Source organism: Macaca mulatta, chromosome 17, assembly GCF_049350105.2.
Source record: "Macaca mulatta isolate MMU2019108-1 chromosome 17, T2T-MMU8v2.0, whole genome shotgun sequence".
NCBI classification, from domain to species: Eukaryota; Metazoa; Chordata; class Mammalia; order Primates; family Cercopithecidae; genus Macaca; species Macaca mulatta.
The window spans coordinates 21,609,518-21,632,336 of record NC_133422.1 but is presented as its reverse complement, the minus strand read 5'-3'; the positions used below and the strand labels follow the sequence as shown (position 1 = coordinate 21,632,336).

Sequence of the window (22,819 nt, the reverse complement as noted above, 5' to 3'; positions counted from 1 at the left end):
CTAACTTTTTGAGGTGCGTATGAAGAAAATGAGGCTCATTTAATTAACAGACATGACTCCCAAACCCAAACTCTTTACAATATACCTCATTTTCACTCAAGTAACATCCTCTCTGTTCCACGCCTCTACCCCATTTATTTTCTTTCCCAAAAAACATTCTTAGACTATTCTAAAAATGCTAACTTTTCTCCTCTTACCATGTCCAGTCTCTAATCTATAAATTTCAAATGCCTTTACTCCAGTAATTTTTTGTTGTTTGTTTTTTGAGGCAGAGTCTTGCTCAGTCGCCCAGGGTGGAGTGCAGTGGCAAGATCTTGGCTCACTGCAATCTCCATCTCCCAGGCTCAAGCGATTCTTGTGCCTCATCCTCTCGAGTAGCTGGCATTACAGGTGTGTGCCATCACACGCGGCTAATTTTTGTATTTTTTAGCAAAGACAGGGTTTCTCCATGTTGGCCAGGCTGGTCTCGAACTCCTGGTGTCAAGTGATCCACCCGCCTCAGCCTCCTAAATAAAGTCCTGAGATTACAAGCGTAAGGCACCAGGCCTGGCCCAGAAGTAATTTTAAATAAACTTTTATATGTAAGGATGACTGGGAGAATCAAGACATTTGAATCTTTCCAGTCTGTTTTTAAACTGATAAAGCATTTTTCTTTCTCTTACCCATATTACCAGCTTATTGACCCTTAACTCACACCCAGGCTTAACCTAGATCTTCTCTTGACCAGTTCTCACTCTTCAATCCTTCCAGGTAGTTGATTAATAAAATGCAGACAAGACAGGAAAAAAAAAAAAAAATCAGTTACCCTATCCAAAGTTACTTCAATTACTTTTGAAAAACCAAACACCACACACCCTACAAGTTTGAAACCCTTGCCAAAAGGTGATGAAGACCAGCCAAAAAATTTATTTTTCTATTTCTGAAAATTAGTTTGCTAAGATGGAGTGAGAAGAAATTTTTTTCTAATCAACACTGGTCTCCTCTGCCCATTCACAAAGATATATTTTCTACGTTACATTTTTGTCAAGTATAGAGAGAATTCCTCTACCTATTTATAACTGACAATTTCTCTTAAAACGGTCTTTAATATGTTGTCCAAATTGGTTTGAGTTCCTTTTCCAGACAGTAAGTTCCTAAAATTAAAAAATAAAAAAAATTAAAAGTACTATATTTTTTCCGGCCTCTAAAGGCAAAAGAGGACTTCTTCAGCTTCTAGACTTATCCCTGGAGTTCAGGGGGCTAGAGAAGGCTAGAGACTTTCTCACTATGGTTCCATGTCTTAGGCAACTTCCCATATCCTCAACTGCAAAATATCACTGGCCTAGGAGTCCACTGCTAGACCCATATCAATCTCGTCGATAGTGCAGTTATGTGGGTACATACACTAGTCCCTAGTTCAGCTTGGGAACCCACTTCTTCCCTGATTCCCTTACGTTCTTTGACCTTTCATAAATTACTATTACAGCTACAATTAATAGTGACATTCACTGTTCACCCCGGGTCAGTTTTGTCAGGAGGAACAACAACAACAAAAAAAATGAATAATCAGGGTACCATTTGAAAAAGTAAACGTTTAAAAAAAATCATTCAGTTGCACTATTTTAACTGACACCAATCATGTCAGGCACTGGGCTGCCATCCTAAAATCATGACGTTAAAAAAAATTATCTTTGCATTACTGATACCCCATTTTTTCTTAGCACTCCATATTTTGAGTATTTTCAGACATAACGAAATCACAATCAACATGACATTTCTAAAACAGTGGGAAGCAGCTAAGCAAAACGAGCATTTTGCAAGCGATTGAAAAGCTGAAAAGAGAGCAGGAATTAACTCCAGTTTGTACTAAAGCTATTAGATGTGTGTCTCAGCAGTCTCTCTCACCATGAAACTCCTTAACATCTAAAGCTAAACCACAACCAACTTTATATGGTTTTAGAAGACAGAGAAAGCAGAGAAAAAAATGAAAGCTGGTAATACGGGGAAGAGAAAAAATGTTAGCTTTTACTGTCATTGTCATTTACTTTTTTTTTAATACTTCGGTTACATCTACATATTTTTTATAAAGCAGCTTAGATGCCTGGATTAATAGCAGTATACTAAATCCATTCGGAGTACTTTATGGCCAGCCTTAAGCCATTAACAGCCTAGGAGGGTATTTGACAGCAAATGCAAATATCAATACTACGAAGAGCCCCTTGACGCCTTCCGTTTCTGTCATAAGATCTGAGCAGCGCCTGCTTCCAGGGCTCCGGGGTTCTGACAGTGAAGGATGCTGTTCGCGGACAAAGTGCAACGTCCTCCTTCTGCTGCAAATGTTCCTGTGCGCACACCACGTACCCGGGGGACCGTCTCTAAAGACCACCCCGTGGATTTAAACAGCCTGTCATTAAAAGCGGCGGCAGCTCCACCGCCACACTCGGGACCCCAGGAAGACCCGTCTCGAGACCGAGCACCTCCCTCTACTCTGGGCCCGGTGCCTTGGGTTTCCTCCCTCGGCCGCGCTCCTCCCGCCCTCCTCCCTCCGCCATGCGAAGGCGCAGCTCTCGGGCGGCCCCGAAGACAGAAGAGGGACCACGGGCCGGCGGAGGGGCTGGGGCGCCGGAGCCGGGCCGCTCCATCCATGCCGGCCGCATACCTGCCGCCACCCCATCTAACCGCAGCCTCCGCGGCAAACGCGTCGGAGCCCGGCTCACCTGGGGGCCGCAGCCTCCGCAGCTCATGGACATGTCACCGGCCGCAACGACCCGTGAGCGAGCCGGGCGAGCAGGCTGGCCCCCTCCCGCGTCGGCCCCCAGCCCTCCCCCCTCCCAGCCCCGCGGCCCGCCCCCGCCCTGCCCACCCCTCGGCTTCCGCCGCCGCCGCCGCCGCCGCAGCTCCGGCCCGCAACACCGCCTACTCTCCACGCCTCCCACTCACTCTCGCGAGAGGGCAGCGCGCCTCTCGCGAGAAGAACTCCGCAGCCGAGCCCGCGCAAAAGTGAGTGGGCGTTTAAAAAGGGAAAGAAGGAACAGGAAAAAAAGCCTTCCCACGTGCTCCGGAGCAGCTAGCGGAGCAGCCCCGCTGATCACATGATTTAAAGGGGGCCTCTCCATTGGCCGGGACCCGCTCAGCCTTGGGAGCTTTAAATTCGAGGGCGACCTACGAACCTGCGGCGGACGTCTTGCGTGCTTCCTGGTCCGTTGCCTTGGAAACGGCTTAACCCTTTCCTCTGGCAAGTCCCCAGGCCTTGGCTTGCTCCGCAGATTTGGTTTCAGGCTCTGCCTCTTTTCCGTCGACCCCTTAGTCTTACAGCCTGGGGCCAGCTGGGCTCCTTCTTCGCCACAAGGCTAGTTTTGCTTTCTTCCGAAGCCCCGGGCCCTTCCCTAAGTGGCAGCCCCACCAGATCCGAAGGCCCAAGGAAGGCTCATCCTTTCTGATGACTCCACCCCTTTTCCCAGCATCTCCAGGGAGGACCACTCACAGCGCACAGGGCAACCGGCCCTATCCCAGCCAAGAAGTAGCACCCAGGGTTCTCAGGGCCCTAGTGCTCACCCTGATGTCTTTACATGGTATGGAAATCGGAAACTAAAGCTTTGGTCACTGGGAATCCTAACCAGAGATGAAAAGCTGTTGTGCTGATTATTTTCACCTAAAATCCGAAGGGCCAGTATTGCCCTGTCTCCTTAAGGGCATCTGTTCCTCAAGAGTGGAAACACCTGGCAATAAAAAAGACATTTTTGAGTGTATCCTCATTATGAGTTAAGTTTTGCCCTGTTGAGAGGAGAGGGTCAGGGAAGAAAGGGTGCAATTCATTTGTTCATTTCTTCATTCAACAAACACTACTCCAGGCTTTGTCCATTGAACATCATTGTCCATTGAACAATGATGAAGATAAGTAGTGTAGATTCTAGGGAACTTATCTGAGGATGAAAAGAAAACAAAATATCTGTTGGTTTTAAAATGTATGTAAAGAAGTTACAATAAGTGACGTGATGGTGATTGAGTGGCTAGTAAAGGGGCTGCCCTTTTGAGGAGGAGACATTTTAGCAGCGATTTGAATAACAGTCATGCAAAAATCAGAGCGTACAGCATTCCAGGAAAAGGATAACACTAATTCAAAGGCCCTAAGTAAGGACCTGTTCTAGTGCATTTGAGGGAAGAATAAATGAGAAAGTAAACTTTATTGAGCCTGGAGATGGAAACTGTAAGAGTTAAAGAAACAGAAAAGGCAGCTTAACAGAGACAGGTTTATTTTGGAGAATAAACCTGAGAGGGTCTTCTGGCCAATTTCAGTCAGTAGTGTTCTCTCTTACAGACTAAAGGTATTTAGCGGTTGAGGGAGGGAGAGCATATTGCAGGCTTGGAATGTTTCTGGGTGGAGGAGGGTTTTATTGCTGGGGGTTTAATGTCTCTGGTTGGAGGGGAGGCATATTTCTGATCAGAGGGGGGTTTATCTCAGGGTTGGAATATTTCTCATCAGAGGTGTCATTTGTGGTTTATGGTCATGATGACATTAGGCTGATGTTTCTGGGGCTGGATTTAGGCAGTTTTTAATCAAGGGGAACTTAAAATGGTGGTGCTTGTCCAAGATGGAGATGTTCTTGCTGAGTCAGAAACTAGCATGGATCAGATCCTGTAAGGCTTTGTTAGCCAAGAAAGGAATTGAAAGTTTATTCTAAATGCAATAGAAGGTATTAGAAAGTTTTTAATAGGGGAGAGACACCCAGAGTTTACTTTAAAAAAAAAAAGTCTCTTCCTTGAAAATAATGGGTCTTAAAGAGGCCAAAGCAGAAGCAAAGATTAGGAGATTTATAGGCCAGGTGGGAGACAGTCATGAAATTTAATTTCCAATGATCTTAACATTTCTAAACTTCATTAGGTCAGAGTCCTGATGCTGTTTCTGCCTTTGTTGAAACACGTGGATTGCTCCTAATTACTAGGAAAAATAAAATGGAGAATTTTCTTTTGTAACCTGGGGGAAAACAAATGGCTGAAAAGGAAGGGCCCATCTTTAATTTTTTTCCCTCCATTACGCTACACTGACAACCACCTCTTCTGTCTATTCTTAAAGTCAGTTCTAAGAAGAGAACAGAAAATGAAATTCTATGCAGATACTTATTCTTTAGTGTAAGATTTGAAAAGATAGAAGTTGAAAGCTCGGAAATGAAGAGGATGTTTCACCAAAAGAAATGAATCAGGAGACGAGTTCCAACACGAAGCTCTGTTATTAGGGATACAACCAAATCAAGGTTCCTTATCACCACTGAGTCTCAGCTTCCTCATACATAAAACAAAGCAATTTAACTAGCCTACACCTAAAGTGGTTAAGCCTGAATTACACTTTAACATGCACACACCAGTAGGACGGAAGCTGGAAAGGGAAATGAAATGATTTTTTATGAAAACCTAACAGAGTCAGCGGCTCAACCCAAATGAAATTAGACACACATGTACACCAGCTGAGGAACTCTGAACTGGTTGATACGGATACCAGGAATGCTTCCCTAAGAAACCTTGGCCTTCTCAGAGTGTGAAAACGGAAACACTGCCACCTGCTCAACCTCGAATTCCATTTCTCTTAAGCTATTTTGAACCTGTGTAGCATTAAATAAATAATGATTCATATGTTCCTAATCAGAGTTTAAGAACTAGCTAGCAAATAAATTTTCTAAAAGGTCTGAGGCAGTATCCTAAAGTTAAGCTAACACCTTAGTTTTAACGAAAGCAAGATTTCAAGATACATAGGGCTACTTTTTAAAAGGAAAAACGCCAAAAAGAGAAAAAGTACTATTTTAACAAAGTAGGATCATTCTTTTAAAATGCTAATGGAGTACTTTTTGAGTGTTTACAGCCCTCATAATGATTAACTGAAACAGCTGCTTGGTACTGCTAATTTAGATGAACTCTGGGCCCAACTCTCCCCATTGAACATGTATTAACAGAGCCAGAAATAAATCCTCCCAACTTCCCCTAGCGAGACAGTCATTGTGGTCTCTTGTGCTAGCTACAGTTATTTGCAGTACAATTAATACAAAGTGAGAAAAAAATTAGGATTGAGATCCAGTTCTGCTGTGTCCCCATTTCCTGTATTCTTTTTAAAACTGTGTTTTTTTTGTTTTTTTTTTTTTTTAACAGTTTTACTGAGATGTAATCCATTTACCATATAATTCAGTGCTTCTGGTAGATTTACAGTTGTGCAACTATCATCAAAATCTAATTTTAGAAGTTTTGTTCCTCCCTAAAAGAAACGCACGTACTCAGTAGCAGCCAGTCAACTTTATGTCTCTAACGACTTGCGTATTCTGAAGCTGGAAACTAGCATTCTAAGCAAACTATCACAAGGACAGAAAACCCAAACACCGCGTGTTCTCACTCATAGGTGGGCGTTGAACAACGAGAATGCATGGACACAGGGCGGGGAACATGACACACCGGGGCCTGTTAGGGGTTGGGGGACTGGGGGAGGGATAGCATTAGGAGGAATACCTCATGTAAATGACAAGTTGATGGGTGCAGCAAACCAACATGGCACATGTATACCTATGTAACAAACCTGCACGTTGTGCACATGTACCTGGACAGTTCATATAAATGGAGTCATACAATACACGGTCTCTTGTGTCTCACTTCGTTCATTTAGCATGTGTCAAAGCATCATCCATGTTGAAGCATGTATCAGTACTTCATGTATTTTTATTGCTGAATAACAATTCCACTCTATGTATATAGCACAGTTTATTGGCCAACTTACCAGTTGACAGATATTTCAGTTGTTTCTACTTTTTGGCTATTATGAATAATACTGCTTTGAATATTCCTATACAAATTTTGTGTGGATGTTGCTGATTCTTTTTAATACTCTAAAAAATAAAAGACATTCTATTTATCCCATTTACAGAGTCCATATTTCTCCTCCTAGCACCGTTTCTTTGCTTCCAGGATTTGTCTTTTTTGCCTGCTGGTTGAAGTATGTGCCCTCTGTCTCCAGAGGGCCGCCATTTCTACTGCGTCTGACCATGCCACTCCCCTGCTTACAACCCTTCAGTGGCTTCTCATGGTTTTCCTCATAATCTGCTTTTCTCCTTTGCTGTCATATCATTCTCCCTTTCAGACTGTCCCCTTTTCAGTTCCTCAAAAAAGGACCAGACCCTGCCTGCCTGATCACCTTCCACAGGCTGTTTCTTCAGGATCCAGTATTCTTTCTCCGTCCATCCCTGTTAACATCTGAATGTCCAAGAATCCTTCAGCTTTCAACTCTACTGTCACTTCCTCAGGAACTCTTGTCCTAACTCCCCAGCCTAAGTAAATTCCCCTTTATTTGGGACTCCCTGCTTTTTCTTCAATGCATTTATCAACTTATAACAATTTGTATTTGTGTGGTTACCTGGTTAATGTCTGTCTCCCTCCACTAAACTGTAGGATCCATGAGCAAGGGCTGTTTCTGTTTTTGCTTAGGAGTTCCTAAGGCACATAGTAGGTACTCAATAACTACTCAAAAAAAGGGAAGGGAGGAAGGAGGCTGTCTTACCAGACTATTCTTTGTTCTCTTTAATTTGTATTGCCAGGAGTCCTCAGTAAAATCTTGATAAATGTTATAAGCCAAATCTGTGCTATATTAAGGGAAATGAATGTCAAGGCATGTCCCATGCTTGGGATGGTGCAGCAGGGGGAAAACAGGTGTCCCCTGCTAATGCTCCTCACAGAAACAGGGTAGGGAGAGGAGAGACCAGTGGTGTACAAAGGAGCCAGGGCAGCAGGGTGACAAGTCGGGAAACACAGCCTGTGTCCAAGGGCACCCAAGAGGGTGTCTGGGAACCACTCATGTGGCTCCTAGGGACATTTTAGTGGGCTAATTTCCAGCAAATTGATGGTGTCTCCTCCACTGTAATTTTGTAAGTTAATGGAAATATTTCTTTCATTTTTAGACATACTGTAATAGAAACAAGACATTTGGGTTATAGCCACATGAAAGAACTGTGACCCAGCAAGGTTGAATGATTTGTTCTAGATCACATGGGGCACTAAATGGAATAGTTCAGACTAAAATTAGCTCGTTCGGTCTGGTCCTACCTTTCAACAAAACTAAGCCTAATAACACAAAGCTAGCCTCTCAGCTTAATACCCTTGGTGACCTTCTGACTACAAAGGCAGGCTTCATCTTTCCCCCAGAGCTTTGGAGCTTTACAGTAGCAGCCTCTGACAGCCAAGAGCAGATTCCATGTCGCTTCCTGTTTGAAAACTTGAGTCTCCCTTTGGCCCACTTGCTGAATTCCTGCCTGAGTGATATTTCCTGCCTGAGTGATGGTCCCAGCTGGTGGCTCACTTGTAAAAGTGAGATATCAAGTCCTTCTTTTCTACATTGTTCAGTTTTGGGATTTTGTTTTTTATGATTACAAATTAATACACACGTTATATAGAACATTAGAAAATACAAGAAAAAATAATGGAGCAGACCCGTTATCTGGTGGTTGCTTTACATGTATTATTTAACTTACTATTATTTTGCGTTTGCATTTGGAAGCAGAGTCTCTGTCACCCAAACTGTAGTGCAGTGATCATAGCTCAGTGTAGTCTTGAGCTCCTAGGCTCAAGTGATCCTCCCCACTTACCTCCAGAGTAGCTAGGACTACAGGTGTGCACCACAGCATCTGGCTATTTTTTTTTAATTTTTTGAAGAAACAGAGTCTTGCTATGTTGCCCAGGCTGGCCTTGAACTCCTGGGCTCAAGCCTCCCAAAGAGCTGGGATTATAGGCGTGAGACACTGCATCTGGCCACATTTATTAATACTTAATAAATCAGTGTACTAATAAAACATTCTGAAAGGGGAAAATGTGGAACTTATAGTTTCATCAGCCATTTAAATACATAAAGGTGCTTTTTAAGTTCAAGAGGTGAAATACCTCTTTCAAGCCTTTGGTTTGAATGCATGTATATTATATCGCAGTATACTATATAGTTTATAACATACATACTGTCAAGCTTAATGAGATTCAGAAAATATGATTCAGTATAGAGTTTATTTGAGCATAAAGCTTGAGGATGACAACCTGGGAACAGCAGTTCCAGATGAATGGGGTCAACATTCCAAAGTGGAGAAGTTAAGGTTTCACTTACATAGGCTCAGAGAGAGAAATTTTAGCAGGATTATCACATTTTCTACAGGAGAACAGTGTGTTGCAGCAATTTGATTGGTTGTAGATTGCTACATTCCAAGGAAGATGACTTTATTACTCTGTGAGGAGGAGTGATCTGAGAGGGTCTTATATCTGGTGCCTTTTGGTCTTACTAATTATTTACAGAAAAATAAAGAGCAGAAGTTGCAGCTGCATACCACGTGATTCAGGCTGCAGAGCCATGTTCTTCTCAAGGCACAGAATAATGTAAAGTTCCAACAGCTTTAAGTTTAAATGACTTAATTTCACAGCACTTACCTAATTCTTTTGTAGCAAGTGTCTTTATAAGGATAGAGACACATCTTAACCACTGTTAAAATGATACCTAATGATATTTTAATACACAATGGCACTCATTAAATGCTCAATTCTAAAATCATAGAATCCTAACTATACTAGTAATATAGTACATATATATAGTACAAATGATATAGTAAATATAGTACAAATGATAATTCAGAAGTGCGACTCCAATTTGATTTTGAACAGCAAAATCAATCTGAGTGCTATTACATATTATACTCAAATATGATTCTTCTGACTTAAATCATAGTCATAGCTAACTACTGAATTATAATACTTCTAATATGTAAAAAACAGATGTACCTTCTTTTAAGAGAATGTAATATATAATTGTCTGAAGTTCAAAAACAAGTAATTATGCCTAAATATAACTACTTGATAAGATAAAAGAGTTTCTTTAAATATCATTGCTCTGCTGATTTTAAATGACTGGTTTATAGTTAAATTAGAAGTGCAAGGTGTTATGAAAAGCTTATGTTACAGACATTACAAGTTCAAAGAAGCATGAATGTTATCAAGCATTTCAAAAGCATTTAGCATAAGTAAATAACAAATAGTTTAATTTGCCATATAAAATTTATACACAACTTTTAAAAAATGTCTTTTGCAAAAAGTGAGATAGACTTCCTCTTCATGTGAGCCAATAGCATACATGCTTACTGCTTTAAAAAAGATATTAGATGACTTCCCCTGGATTATATATCTAAAGGACAAGGTCAGCCTTTGGAATATTGTCCTAACTTTAGGACAAGATAAAGCAGATCCTAGAACAAGTTATTCCTGGGTCTGTCTGTCCTGTTGCTTAGCTGCTTTGCTTGAAAAATGAAACATTAATTCAAAATGTCGATCAGAGCATCCTTATTCATTAGCTCACTTGAAATTCAACAAAAATATCCTTATGTGGTTAGATCTTTAAAGGAGATAATACTCATGCATATGAAACATGAATATTTTTAATATATACCTACATATGGCACAGAAAGTCATTAAACACTGGGGTAAAAATCTAGGCTGAAAAGTGGTAGGACTTTTAAGACCCCCAAATGCCTCCTAGCCCAGGCTGTAGGAAATCCTTGCTCTATTTGCAATTTTAAGCCACTAAACTATGTTAGAGATATCTAGTCTGTCCCCTGACTAGTTTTGATCCCTATTTATTTTGGATTGCCTAAAGTCATCTTGAACAGATTTTTTCCCCTTCCCCACAATGGAATTTGTGAAATCAGCTAAGCTTCTGCAAGATAGACCAGGATTTCTTGATAACCAATCTTCATGAACATCAAAGTAGCCAACCATTTCTGATTCATTGGTTTACTGGTCTGCAACATTTCATGGTTTGTCCAATCTTCTTCATCGGAAGGATGCAGCTACCAACACATGGCAAATGCAACTTTAGGCTACATGAATGCTAGTGTGATGCTCAAGACAAAAGAGGTGCTAGTCCTACTGTACTCTAACTAGTCAGTATGAACGTGCATTAGCCATAGTGAAATATGACCAGAGGTGAGGAACCTAAGGAATATCTCATATGTGGAATTTATCTTGTTGGTATTTAAACTGAGGAAGGGAAAACTCAGAGGAATATAGTAAACTGAGGTTGAAATGCTAATGTATGAGAACTATCTGAGGCTTCCTCTGTCCTTCCAGAGGAAGAGAACAGATTTTTGTTCAATATGAGGGGGAAAAATAATTACCATTATTTTCAAATAGATGGGTTATCTTTATAAACAATGGGTTTCAAGTTTCTTGGCACTTTTGTAATTTATTTAGAAAATATCCTTTGTAGAGCCCAAATTTATAATTCATAAATTTATATTATAAATTTATAATTTGTCATATTCTACTGTTTATCTCTAAACTGATTTTACAATTCTTCCTGTTTAAGTGTGTCCATATCTCACATTTGATTGTGCAAGCTACTATCCTTATCAGTTGGTGTAATAATCTCATAATGATTTCGTTATCTTCAAACAATATGCCTATAAGCTGACTATAATGGGTATATTAAGATTCCTACAGAGCTCTAACTTAACAGTATAATGGCCTGTAATTTTTCTGTCTTTTTTAGATGGTCAGTAGCTATTCTGAAATTGCAATATAAACTCCTGATGAAAGTAATATCTGCAGTAAAATAAGGTCTGATTAAATATCATACTAATTTTCATGTATGGTTTGAGGAAATGGGATTTCTTTTCTGTGAAAGAGAAGCCAACATTTATAAGGTGCTACTTGGGTTTTAGTGTCAAATCCTATGTAAGGATTAGTCTACATTTTTGTAACTTTTAAAAAATTATCATGAACACTTCTTGCTCATTTTACTCTTTATGTAATTCTAAGAATTCTCACCTAAGTTCCAGGGAGGAATATAGTCCTCCATTGAAGTCCACTGAAATGTATACTGTCCTATCTGTTTCTTGGTCATTACTACCTTTCCACATCAGCCTCCACTGAAGTACCGACATTTCTGCCTGGTCTCTAGCTATATGGTCAGTGCTGCTGTCTACTACAGCATCCCCATTAAGATATGACTGGACGATGCCATCCTACAAACAGAGAGCCCTCTCTACAGATATGATGCTTGATTCTTAGATACCATACAAAATCTATATTCCAGCCCCTTCTGCCAGGACATGGCAAATGCTTGCTCTCCTTGTTCTCGGTAATCTAATTTACCACCTCCATTGGGGACTGGGTTTTGTAATACCATATTGTTTTCTCCTATGATCCAGCTTCTATTGGACTTTCTTATTTCTCAGCCAGGAATGGCAATAATATATTAAGAGATTTAGCAAATCCTCTGCTTGCCCTCAGACAGAAGTGTCTTTCAAATGACTTACATGTTACAGAAAATTGTCTTGAATCCTGCCCTCTGTTCATTCATTCATTTTGGCCAACATAAGGTTCTACTTTCCTTGACTCATGACTTCTAACAACTCTAGGTCAAAAAATGAAAGTAGTGGAATACAATGATGTACAAAATATACACACGAATAAACACCTACTGGGAAAAGTCAAAGGTTTTCTGTGATCCCTGCCTAACATTCGGTTCCCCTGGGCCACCTTGATAATGGATTTCCTCACTAAGCTCCCTTCCTTTCAGTAATATAATACCACTTTCAGAGCTGTTCCAAGAACCAGTGGCTCACTTCCACCTATGCCAGGGAACCCCCAGAGGAGTCACTTGGATAGTAATATTGGTCCACAAAACCATGAACAAAATTGCTGTGGTCTGAGGACCCTTCTGTATTTCTACTTAGGGTGATTTTACATTCTATTTTGACTGTTACAATCACAGTTGCTGCCTGTTGTTGGCGCCTCTTTTATTTTTCAAAAATATCTCAGTTTAGAAAAGAAAGTATTCAGATACCCTGTTTATATCCTGCCTTAGGCAGAACCTCTTCTCTACCTGTTAATTAAAATGGACCTGTCCTGGGATACGACCCCCAGACTACTAGCTGGACAGAAATAATCAGCCAACCCCTAAAGTTATAATATATTTTGAAAGTGGAGTCATAATTTGGGAAAAGAAATCAGACTGCAGAACCAAGGGAAAGCAAAAAGAAAAGGCAGATAAGTTGTAAGTCTGCCTGTCTTCATGGTCCAGGACACATAGCCCTCTTGCACATTTAACTCACAATCTTCCTGTGCCCAGCTATCACCAGACCCTTGGCTGATAGAAAAATGCAGATTAGCTCACTGAATCCTTAGTGTTATCAGTACTGCACAAAGCCCTCTTCACATAACAGGAGCACCATCCTATAAAATCTCCAGCAGGCCTTTGCCTTTGTCTCCTTGCAGTCAGCTTGTCTCTTGCTTACCTGCCCATTACTTCCTTGAAATATACTTTCATACTTTCTCTAATAAATCTGCCTTTCTTTACTTACAATTGTCTTGGTATATTAGTCCATTTTCACACTGCTGATAAAGACATGCTCAAGACTGGGAAGAAAAAGGGGTTTAATGGATTTACAGTTCCACATGGCTGGGAAGATCTCACAATCATGGTGGAAGGCAAGGAGGAACAAGTCACATCTTACATGGATGGCGGCAGGCAAAGAGAGAGAATTTGTGCAGGGCAATTCCCATTTTTAAAACCATCAGATCTCGTGAGACTTATTATTGTCATGAGAACAGCATGGGAAAGACCCACCCACATGATTCAAACATCTCCCACTGAGTCACTCCTACAACACGTGGGAATTATGGGAGCTACAAGATGAGATTTGGGTGAGGACACAGAGCCAACCCATATCACGTGGTAAATTCTTATTACCATTTACACAACATCAACCTCAGATGGTCACTATCTGCAACATTCAGTGCCACCCTTCCCACTACCAAGATAACTAATTGATCGTTTCTTCTTCCTGTCAGCTAACTTGCTTATTTAAATGTCATCTACTCTTTTCTCAGAACACAAAATGTGCATTAACTACATTTTCTAACCAAGGTACTTCTTGGGCCTACTTGTGTTTGCAGCTGTAGAATATGTTGAAGAATTCTAAGCCACCAAGAATAACTGACAAGCTTTCTCAAGGATGTTAAGACCTTCCGATGATATGTCAACAGTGGCACCCAGGGACAACCCTAAAGGAATGTTGTTAGTCTCAGTGACATTTTGGTAATTTCTCTATACATAACTCTTAACAAATCTACATGTTACTGTTCTTATCTCCTCATCATGACCATTGTGTATGTAACACATAATTACAACTCCTAATGCTTTCAAATTTCAGAGTGTACTTCATTAGTCCCTCCTTCATCCTGCCAAATTCAACTCCTATTCTTCATACTTTACCTTTGGGAATATGTAGTTTATGTCACCTCAGACTCTTGCTCCACTGGAAATAAATCCAGTACTTTAACAAATGGAATACAATAAAAAAAAAAAAAACAAATACTGAGAGCCTGCCGCCTCATCTCTGCCTGCCATTGGGATCTTTGGCCACTGCCCTACAGGGAAGATGCAGAGACCCATAGTGCTGGGATTTCTACTGCCATTTGGTCCCTAGAAAACTCATTAGTCCAGTTGGAGGGGGTAGCATCACCTCCTGTCCCAAGGATCTGACTTTTCTTGAGAATTCTTGAAAAGACATTTGTCAGGAAGCCTACATGGGACACATTTCCCTAGTCTCTGACTCTGTCCACACACATTACTCCTGTTTTACACATTATCTTTGGTTCTTCATAACCAACTTGAGCAATGTGCCACTTGAAGGCAGGTAGTGACTGTGCCTTATTGACTCCCAAGGGTCTGTCACAAAATCAAATAATTGTTATCAATTGTTATCAACAGGCACATTTCTGCTGTTCCACAATATCTTTTAATTCTTTCTTTTTATATGGTTTCTTGAGGCTTGGCCTGAGGAATGGGGACAAAATAGCAGTGAAAGTCTGGCTTGGAGTCAGTAGCCTTGAAAACAATGGGGTGCTTAGGTTGGGTACGATCCAGTTACTAAAGAGTCTAAATCAAGCATGAGCTGTGGTCTCTAATAGGGAAATAAATAGAGGGGTCCCAGAAACAAGCAAGAAGCCAACCTAGCATAGAACCAGAGGAAATCTTCAGATAGCAGGAGGGCCAAGCTGTTCAAAGTAGAACTATTCAGGTAACCTAAGACAAAAGAATTGCTAAGAGGTGTTGCATTTTATAAGGCAAGTAGCTTGGGGACATGACTTCCTGTGTGCTCACTTGAAAGACTCAGGAGGCCACTATCATCTCCAAAACAGAGGGTTATAGTTCCAAGAAATACTTTATCTCTAGGTCTGAGTGAGGAAAGGTGATGAAAGACAGCTGTGTCCTAACAAATTTTCTATTTCAAGAGCCTGGATCTCCAGCGCTTAATTTGATCAGTCTGACACAGGTTAGGAAGGAAATAAGGAAGCTTAGCAAGTGCTGAAAGCTGTAAATTTTCATCTTGGCTTAGGCCCTCTATTACACTCATCTACTAGATTGGAACAGGTTTTAGGCAAGAGAGCTGGGTGGAAATTCAGTCTGGAGCTCAGAGTTCCATGTTCCAGAGACAGTTCATGAATGCACCAGGTGTCAAAGGATGCAACACCAAGTATAAGAGATGATCCAAAAAGCTAACAAAATAAAGCATCAGAGAATCAGGAGATACTCAGAAATCCAGCCTGACAATGGTCAGGCACTAAGAAAGTTTATCAACAAATAAAATGGCCTCTATCCATGTGGGTGTGGGAGCAGGACACCACAGTGGACAGGGATGGCCAGGGCAAATACTCGGTATATATACTACTGTTGCAGAATTTTTGCCCCTTAGTTCAGCTAAATCCGGTTCTTATCTCACAACCAGGAAAACTTAGGCATGCAGACACATTGAAGGGTGGGGAATGGAATTTATTGGTTGAAAACGAAAGAAGAAAAAAAACTCTCAGCAAAGTGAGAGGGGTTCCTGCCAACGGCTCCCATCTCACAGATTGAATACCAGGCCACCGCAAACGAGCTGAAGAGCCCAGGCTCCTCTGCCTTGCACAAGGCAATAACTTCTCAGTGGCTCTACCCCATTCTTCCAATGGCAGGTGGGCTGCAGATTCTCCAGGGATTCTCCCTCTTACCTGCTTCGTGCATCTATCAATACCAGTGACCAGTACTCAGTCAACTCCTTAGTTACCAAGGACCTCAGGTTCAATGAAAAGAGAGGACTCAAGTCTGATGAATTAGGAAACCATGTTTTCAGAATGGAGGCATAAGATTAAAGCTAGAGGCAACAGTAGGATATTTTGTGTATTCGAAAAAGGTTTTGAGCCTAGAACCTGGCTCAGGTTGTTCTGCAGGGAGAAAATGAAGGCAGAGGTCAGAACTAGTTAGGATATTGTTTTAAATTATAAAATATTTAAAATAAATGGAAAATAGGCCAGGCGTGGTGGCTTACGCTTGTAATCCCAACACTTTGGGAGGCCAAGGCAGGTGGATCACCTGAGGTCAGGAGTTTGAGACCAGCCTGACCGACATGGTAAAACCCCGTATCTACTAAAAATACAAAAATTAGCCAAGCTTCTTGGCATGTGCCTGTAATCCCAGCTACCTGGGAGGCTGAGGCAGGAGAATCGCTTGAACCCAGGAGGTGGAGGCTGCAATGAGCCAAGATCACACCACTGCACTCCAGCCCGAGTCACAGAGACTCCATCTCAAATAAATAAATAAATAAATAAATAAATAAATAAATAAATCAGGTGTTTTATTTTAAGAAGTAAACCATTCCAGGGAGAGCTAAAGCCCCCTTTCTCAGAGTCCCTTTTCTCTTCCTTTCTCTTCATAGGAACCCACCATCCTGAAATTGATGCATATTATTACCATGAGTGTTTTTATACTTTTACTACATGTATATGAATCCATAAACAAGACATACTGTTGTTTGAGTGTTTACAATTTTTACACAAATAGTATTATGTAGAATATAGTTTTGCAGCCTGCTTATTTTTTCACTCAATATTATTCTTGGGATTTATTCATACTGATTGGTCATGTTGATCTCATTCACTTAGTTGAATTAGTAAATGAGTTTATTCATTCTCCTATTGTTCAGTGCCTCTTTTATTCATTAATACAATCTTACAATAAGCATTCTTGCAAGTACCTCTTTGTGCCCATATATATGTACTAGTAGCAGGATTGCTGCGTCACGAACCAGACGCATCTTCAACTTATTAGGTATTACAAAATAGGTCTCCAGGTAGTTGTACTGATTTAAACTCCTAACTACAATGTGTACAAATTCCCATTTCTACTCATCCCTTCCAAAATTACACAGTTTTGCCAGTCCAACTGACCTAAAATGATATCTCATTTCCCTGCATTTCTCTGACTGCTAGTACTACTGAACCTATTGTTTGATGTTTATTGATTCCTAAATTTCTTTTCTGGGAATTCCCTGTTCATACAATTGTCCATTTTTCAAAGGGATTATTTGATTTTCTAAAAATTTATTTGTATGAATATATACAGATAGCAAAGTGGCACACAAAAAAGATGCTCAATATCATTAGTCATTCAGGAAACGCAAAATAAAACCATGTGAGATGCCACCACTCTCCTATTAGAGCTGCCATAAAAATGACAATACCAAGTGTTGGCTAGAATGGGAGCAATGAAAACAAATAGGCATACATCGATGGTGGTCATGAAAACGGCACAGTCGCTTTGGAAAATAGTTTGGCAATTTCTACCTCCCATATGACCCAGCAGTCTTGTGGTGTTTTCCTGAAAGGGAAATACATGTTCATACAAAAATGTATACAAATTTTTATTGTGGTTTTATTTGTAATCACGCCAAACTGGGAGCATTCCAGTGTCTTTCACCTGCTGAATGGATAAATAAACTAGTATATCCATATAATGGAATGCAATTTAGCAACAAAGAGGAAAAACTATAGATATAATCAATATTTGTATGTTAAGTTAAAGAAGCCAGACTATAAAAGCTACATTATATGTGATTCCATTTAAATGACATTTTGAAAAGGCAAAAACGCAGGAATAGAAAATAGATCAGTGATTGCCAAGGGCTGAGGTGTGAGAGGGACTGATCACCTAGAGGCCCTACAGACCTTTCTGTAAGATAAAACAAATGTTATATACATTAATTATAGTGATGGTTGCAAAATTGAATGCATGTATTTAAAATACATACAGCTGTTGTAAAAAGGATGCGTTTTCTTGCTTGTAAATTACACCTCAATCAGCTTGACTTAAAACTTAAAGTAAGTGGTTTAGGAGCTATGTATGCATGTTGGATGCTAATCCTTGATGGCTTGTATGTTTAAAAAAATTTTTGCAGTCCACGGCCTGTCTTTTTAACTTGTATGTGTTGTTTATTATTGAATAAAGCTTTTGTATTTTTATAAGTCAGATTTACCAGTTTTTTAAAATTTTGTACACGTTTATTTTCATTACAAGTTTATTTATATCATTTTGGACTCAGCATGTCCTTAGTTTTTACCCATTCATCAAACTGTTCTGCTGTGAGATAGCCAAGTTCAATAGCAGTTTCCTTTAAGGTTGATCCATTTTTGTGTGCTGTCTTAGCAATCTTTGCTGCCTTGTCATACCCTATATGAGGATTGAGAGCTGTCACCAACATTTGAGACTCATTCACCAGCTTGTTGATCCTTTCTGTACTGGCCTGGATTCCCACCACGCAGTTTTCTGTAAAGGAAACTGAAGCATCCCCCAGCAGCCTGGCTGAGTGTAACACATTTTAAATCATCATTGGCTTGAAAACATTCAACTCAAAATGTCCATTGCTGCCTCCAACTGTTACAGCAACACGATTCCCCATGACTTGGGCTGCAACCACGGTCATTGCTTCACACTGAGTAGGGTTCACCTTGCCTGGCATGATACTACTTCCTGGTTCATTTTCAGGCATGATCAGTTCTCCCAGACCTGACCGAGGACCAGAACCCAGAAAACGAGTATTATTTGCTATCGTCATCAGACTGCAGGCAGTAGTGTTCATGAATCCACTGGGCTCAACCAGAGCGTCATGAGCAGCCAGAACTTCAAATTTATTTGGAGCAGTGACAAAAGGCAAGCCTGTACGTGCGTCACTTTTGCAGCAACCTTTTCTGTCAGTCTCTTTTTTTAAGATAAAAATGGGCTGCCCTTTTTATATATTACTTAAAATAACCTTTTCCTAACCCAGTGACAGAGAAAATATTCCCTTATATTTTCTTCTGAGAAGTTTGCAGTTTTGCTTTCCACATGTTATTTATTTATTAGGAACTCATTTAGAATATGGTATGAAGAAGGGACTTAATATTTTTTCTTTTTTCATATGAGCATCTAATTATTCCAACAACATTTGCTGAATAACGTTTTTTTTTCTTAATTTTTAACCGTCAACTTTCTTAAAGTCTAAGGAGCACGGCTGACATTGCCCAAATTTTTCTGCCTTCACATTTTGTCCTCTGCAGTAATATAATGACATTTCACAAGCCAAAAACCTTGTTATTTCTATATCTCAGAACATTCAAACAGATTAGGTGCTGTGTTGGAATTCATTGTTTCATTTGCCTTCCGAGAGATAGCACTGACAGCAAATCAAATGTTTATTATATGTTCTCTTTTAAAGTAAAAATTCCAGGAAATAACTAGAACTGAAAGCTCCCCATCTAAGTTGGGTTTAAAAAAAATTCTTATTCAGTTAAAAAAAAAATCTCCATTCTCTTAAAATATGAACAATCTATCAAGTATTCTGCAACCTATATTGAGCATTCATAATGTACAAAAGATTAATACCATGGTTAAAAGATATGTTCCCTAAACAATACTGCACACTAGATTATTTAGACTACCACAGTCTAATAGAAATATAATGTATGCCATTATATAATATTACATTTTCTAGTCCTCTCAGTAAAAAAGTTAAAAGAAACATGCAAAAATAATAGCTTTTATTTACCCCAATATATACAATATATTTTCATTTTAACAATTAAATCAATACAAAAATTTTTGTCTAGCAGTGTAAGAATCTTTTATTAACAAAAATGCCAAAAATAACATCATTGCTTTTTGTGACTATGAAAGCATCACGTTCATTATTTTAAAATAAGAAATGTATAAAGATGGCAAAATCATTTGAAAATTATCTCTAATTCTATGTAGAAATCATCACGAAACATTTCATTGAACATTCATCTAGAATTTATATTAGTATATACACACATACATACACATATGTATAATTCAAAATAAGATTACAAAGCATATATACTGCCTTAAATTTAGTTTATTACTTAATACATTCTATTCTTCACATACCAAACACAAGGAAGGTATAACTATATAACTTTCTTTTTTTTGTTTTTGTTTTCTTTTTTTAGATGGAGCTTTGCTCTTGTTGCCCAGGCTGGAGTGCAATGGCATGATCTGGGCTCACTGCAACCTCTGCCTCCTGGGTTCAAGCGATTCTCCTGCCTCAGCCTCCTGAGTAGCTGGGATTACAGGCACCCGCCACCATGCCTGGCTAATTTTTTTGTATTTTTAGTAGAGACAGGGTATCACCATGTTGGCCAGGCTGGTCTTGAACTCCTGACCTCAGGTGATCTGCTTCAGCCTCCCAAAGTGCTGGGATTACAGGCATGAGCCACCAAGCCCGGCCATATAACCATTTTTAAAAGCTGCTTTGTATTCCACGAAATAAATGCATCATGATTTGTATGAACATGGCCCTATCATCTGGCATTTAGATTGTTCTCAGTATTTCACTATCTCATGCCACGTTTGTGATTAGCATACTTATGCATACACTTTGAACATTTCTCTATTTATTTTCAAGGGATAAATTCTAAGAGTGGAATTACTGAGTCTTATTAGGGTGGAAAGATAATTTTAATTTATACTGCCAAATTTTTTTCCCCAAAATGCTACACCAATATACTCTCCAACCAGAAACATCTTAAGAGGGGGGAATAAATTCTGGGCTTTAAGCAATTAATATACTTTTTTTTTTTTTTTGGTAACCCATTCCCAATTTTGAGGCTGCCTATGTGAACAATATAACACTATTATGGGGACATTCTTTTTTTCATACTAAGTTGCAAAATCCAATGGGTATTTAGAAAATTCAATGGAGCTACATTTCATATGTTCAATAGCCACATGTAGCCAGTGGCTACCATATTGAACAGTGCAGGTTTGTACCAACCTTCCTTTGTAAATAACTGCAAATGCTGGATAAAAGAAAATGAAGGCAAGAACCTAGAAAGTTAAGCTTATCACAGAATCAGATTTTATCTGAAGGCATTTACCAAAATGGCTAAATTCAAGCATTATTTTTATTATTCCTAGGAGCTTAGGAGAAAGATAGTCAAGCTGGTACCAACTCTAAGTGGGGAGTTTCACAGGAAATCTCCCCACTAAGCTAAAACACCAAAGGGCAGCACCCTAAGTGTCTTAGTTCATTTAGGCTGCTATAGCAAAATACCATCGACTAGCTAGTTTATAAATAAGAAATATTTCTTTTATAAAATAAATAAACATTTCTTTCATAAAATAAATAAGAAATATTTATTTCACTTTCCGCTCTGGAAGCTGGGAAGTCCAAGATCAAGGCAATGGCTGATTCAGTGTCTGGTGAGGTTCTGCTTCCTGGTTCCTGGATGGCCTCTTCTCGCTGTGTCCTCACGTGGTGGAAGGGTTAAGGGAGTTCTCTGAATCCTCTATTATAAGGGCATTAATCCCATTCATGAGGACTCCACTCTTATGACGTAATCACTTCCCAAAGACCCCCCTGCCAATACCATTACCTTGGGGATTAGGTTTCAACATGTGAATTTTAGGGGGACACAAACTAGACTATAGCACTCAGCATGAAGCTGAACCAGAAATTAACCCATGTCACACCTTCGCCTTCAGGGTAGAAAACTGCCTTTAACACATTTATTCATAAGATTTTTTTAACACATTTATTAAAATCTTATGAATCAAAGAAATTATTAAGTCAATTACAAAATGCTTGAAATTGGATCATAATGAGAGTACCTATTAAAAGTTGTAGGAGGCCGGTCAAGACCAACCTGGCCAACAGAGTGAAACCCTGTCTCTACTAAAAATACAAAAATTAGCTGGGCGAGGTGGTGGGCACCTGTAATCTCAGCTCCTTGGGAGGCTGAGGCAGGAGAATCGCTTGAACCCGGGAGGTGGAGGTTGCAGTGAGCCGAGATCGCATCACTGCACTCTAGCCTGGGCAACAGATCAAGACTCTGTCTCAAAAAAAAAAAAAAAAAAAAAAAAAAAGGTGTAGGATGCATCACACCTTCCCCAGCCGACTCAGTTGCCACAGGTCTCTGCGCAGTGGAAGTTAGCACATGGAATTAGCGTGCGATTACAGGCCTAGTATCTAGGGAGCTTACCTTGAAACCTGAGTATCCATGGGATCCCTATTCTGTGGCTCTTTCCTGCTTCCATCATGCTGGTCTAGGATATCTCACTGACATTCCGCCTGGACTTCCTAAGTACCAATTCATTCGCTTGGGATATAGGCTGTGTGGAGTCTCAGTCCACTTACTTCCTGAAGGAATTGAAGTGGTCCCTCGGACTCCTAGACAAGCAGATGACCATCTTGAACCCATATATATCCTCTAAAAAAATAGAATAAAATTCTATTTTTAAAAATGTTTAAAGAAAGCTGATGGGATGTAGCTAAAGTAGTACTTACAGAAAAACAGACAATTTTACATGCTTTTATTAGTAAATAAAGACACTATATCAAACATCCAACCCAAGAAGTCAGAAAAATAAAACACATACCCAAAGAAAAGATTACCACTATTACTGGACAGTTTTACAGCTAATTCTACCATACATTCAAAGAACAGGTAATTCTATTCTTACACA

At 39.8% G+C, this 22,819-nt stretch overlaps 1 protein-coding gene across 4 annotated transcripts in view; it reads right to left on the bottom strand.

Moving 5' to 3' along the window:
* The window catches only part of AKAP11 (A-kinase anchoring protein 11), a 52,056-nt gene extending 48,636 nt beyond the window's left edge, over nucleotides 1-3,420 (bottom strand). For 2 of the 4 annotated variants that reach the window (XM_015120979.3, XM_077974413.1), the window contains exon 1: nucleotides 3,150-3,420. The gene's annotated coding sequence lies outside the window, so the exon portion shown is untranslated. Of the gene's footprint in view, nucleotides 1-2,696; nucleotides 2,904-3,149 lie in introns of those variants that run through there. The other 2 variants (XM_001091086.5, XM_015120980.3) reach the window with 1 other exon arrangement.
* Between the last annotated feature and the right edge of the window lie 19,399 nt (nucleotides 3,421-22,819).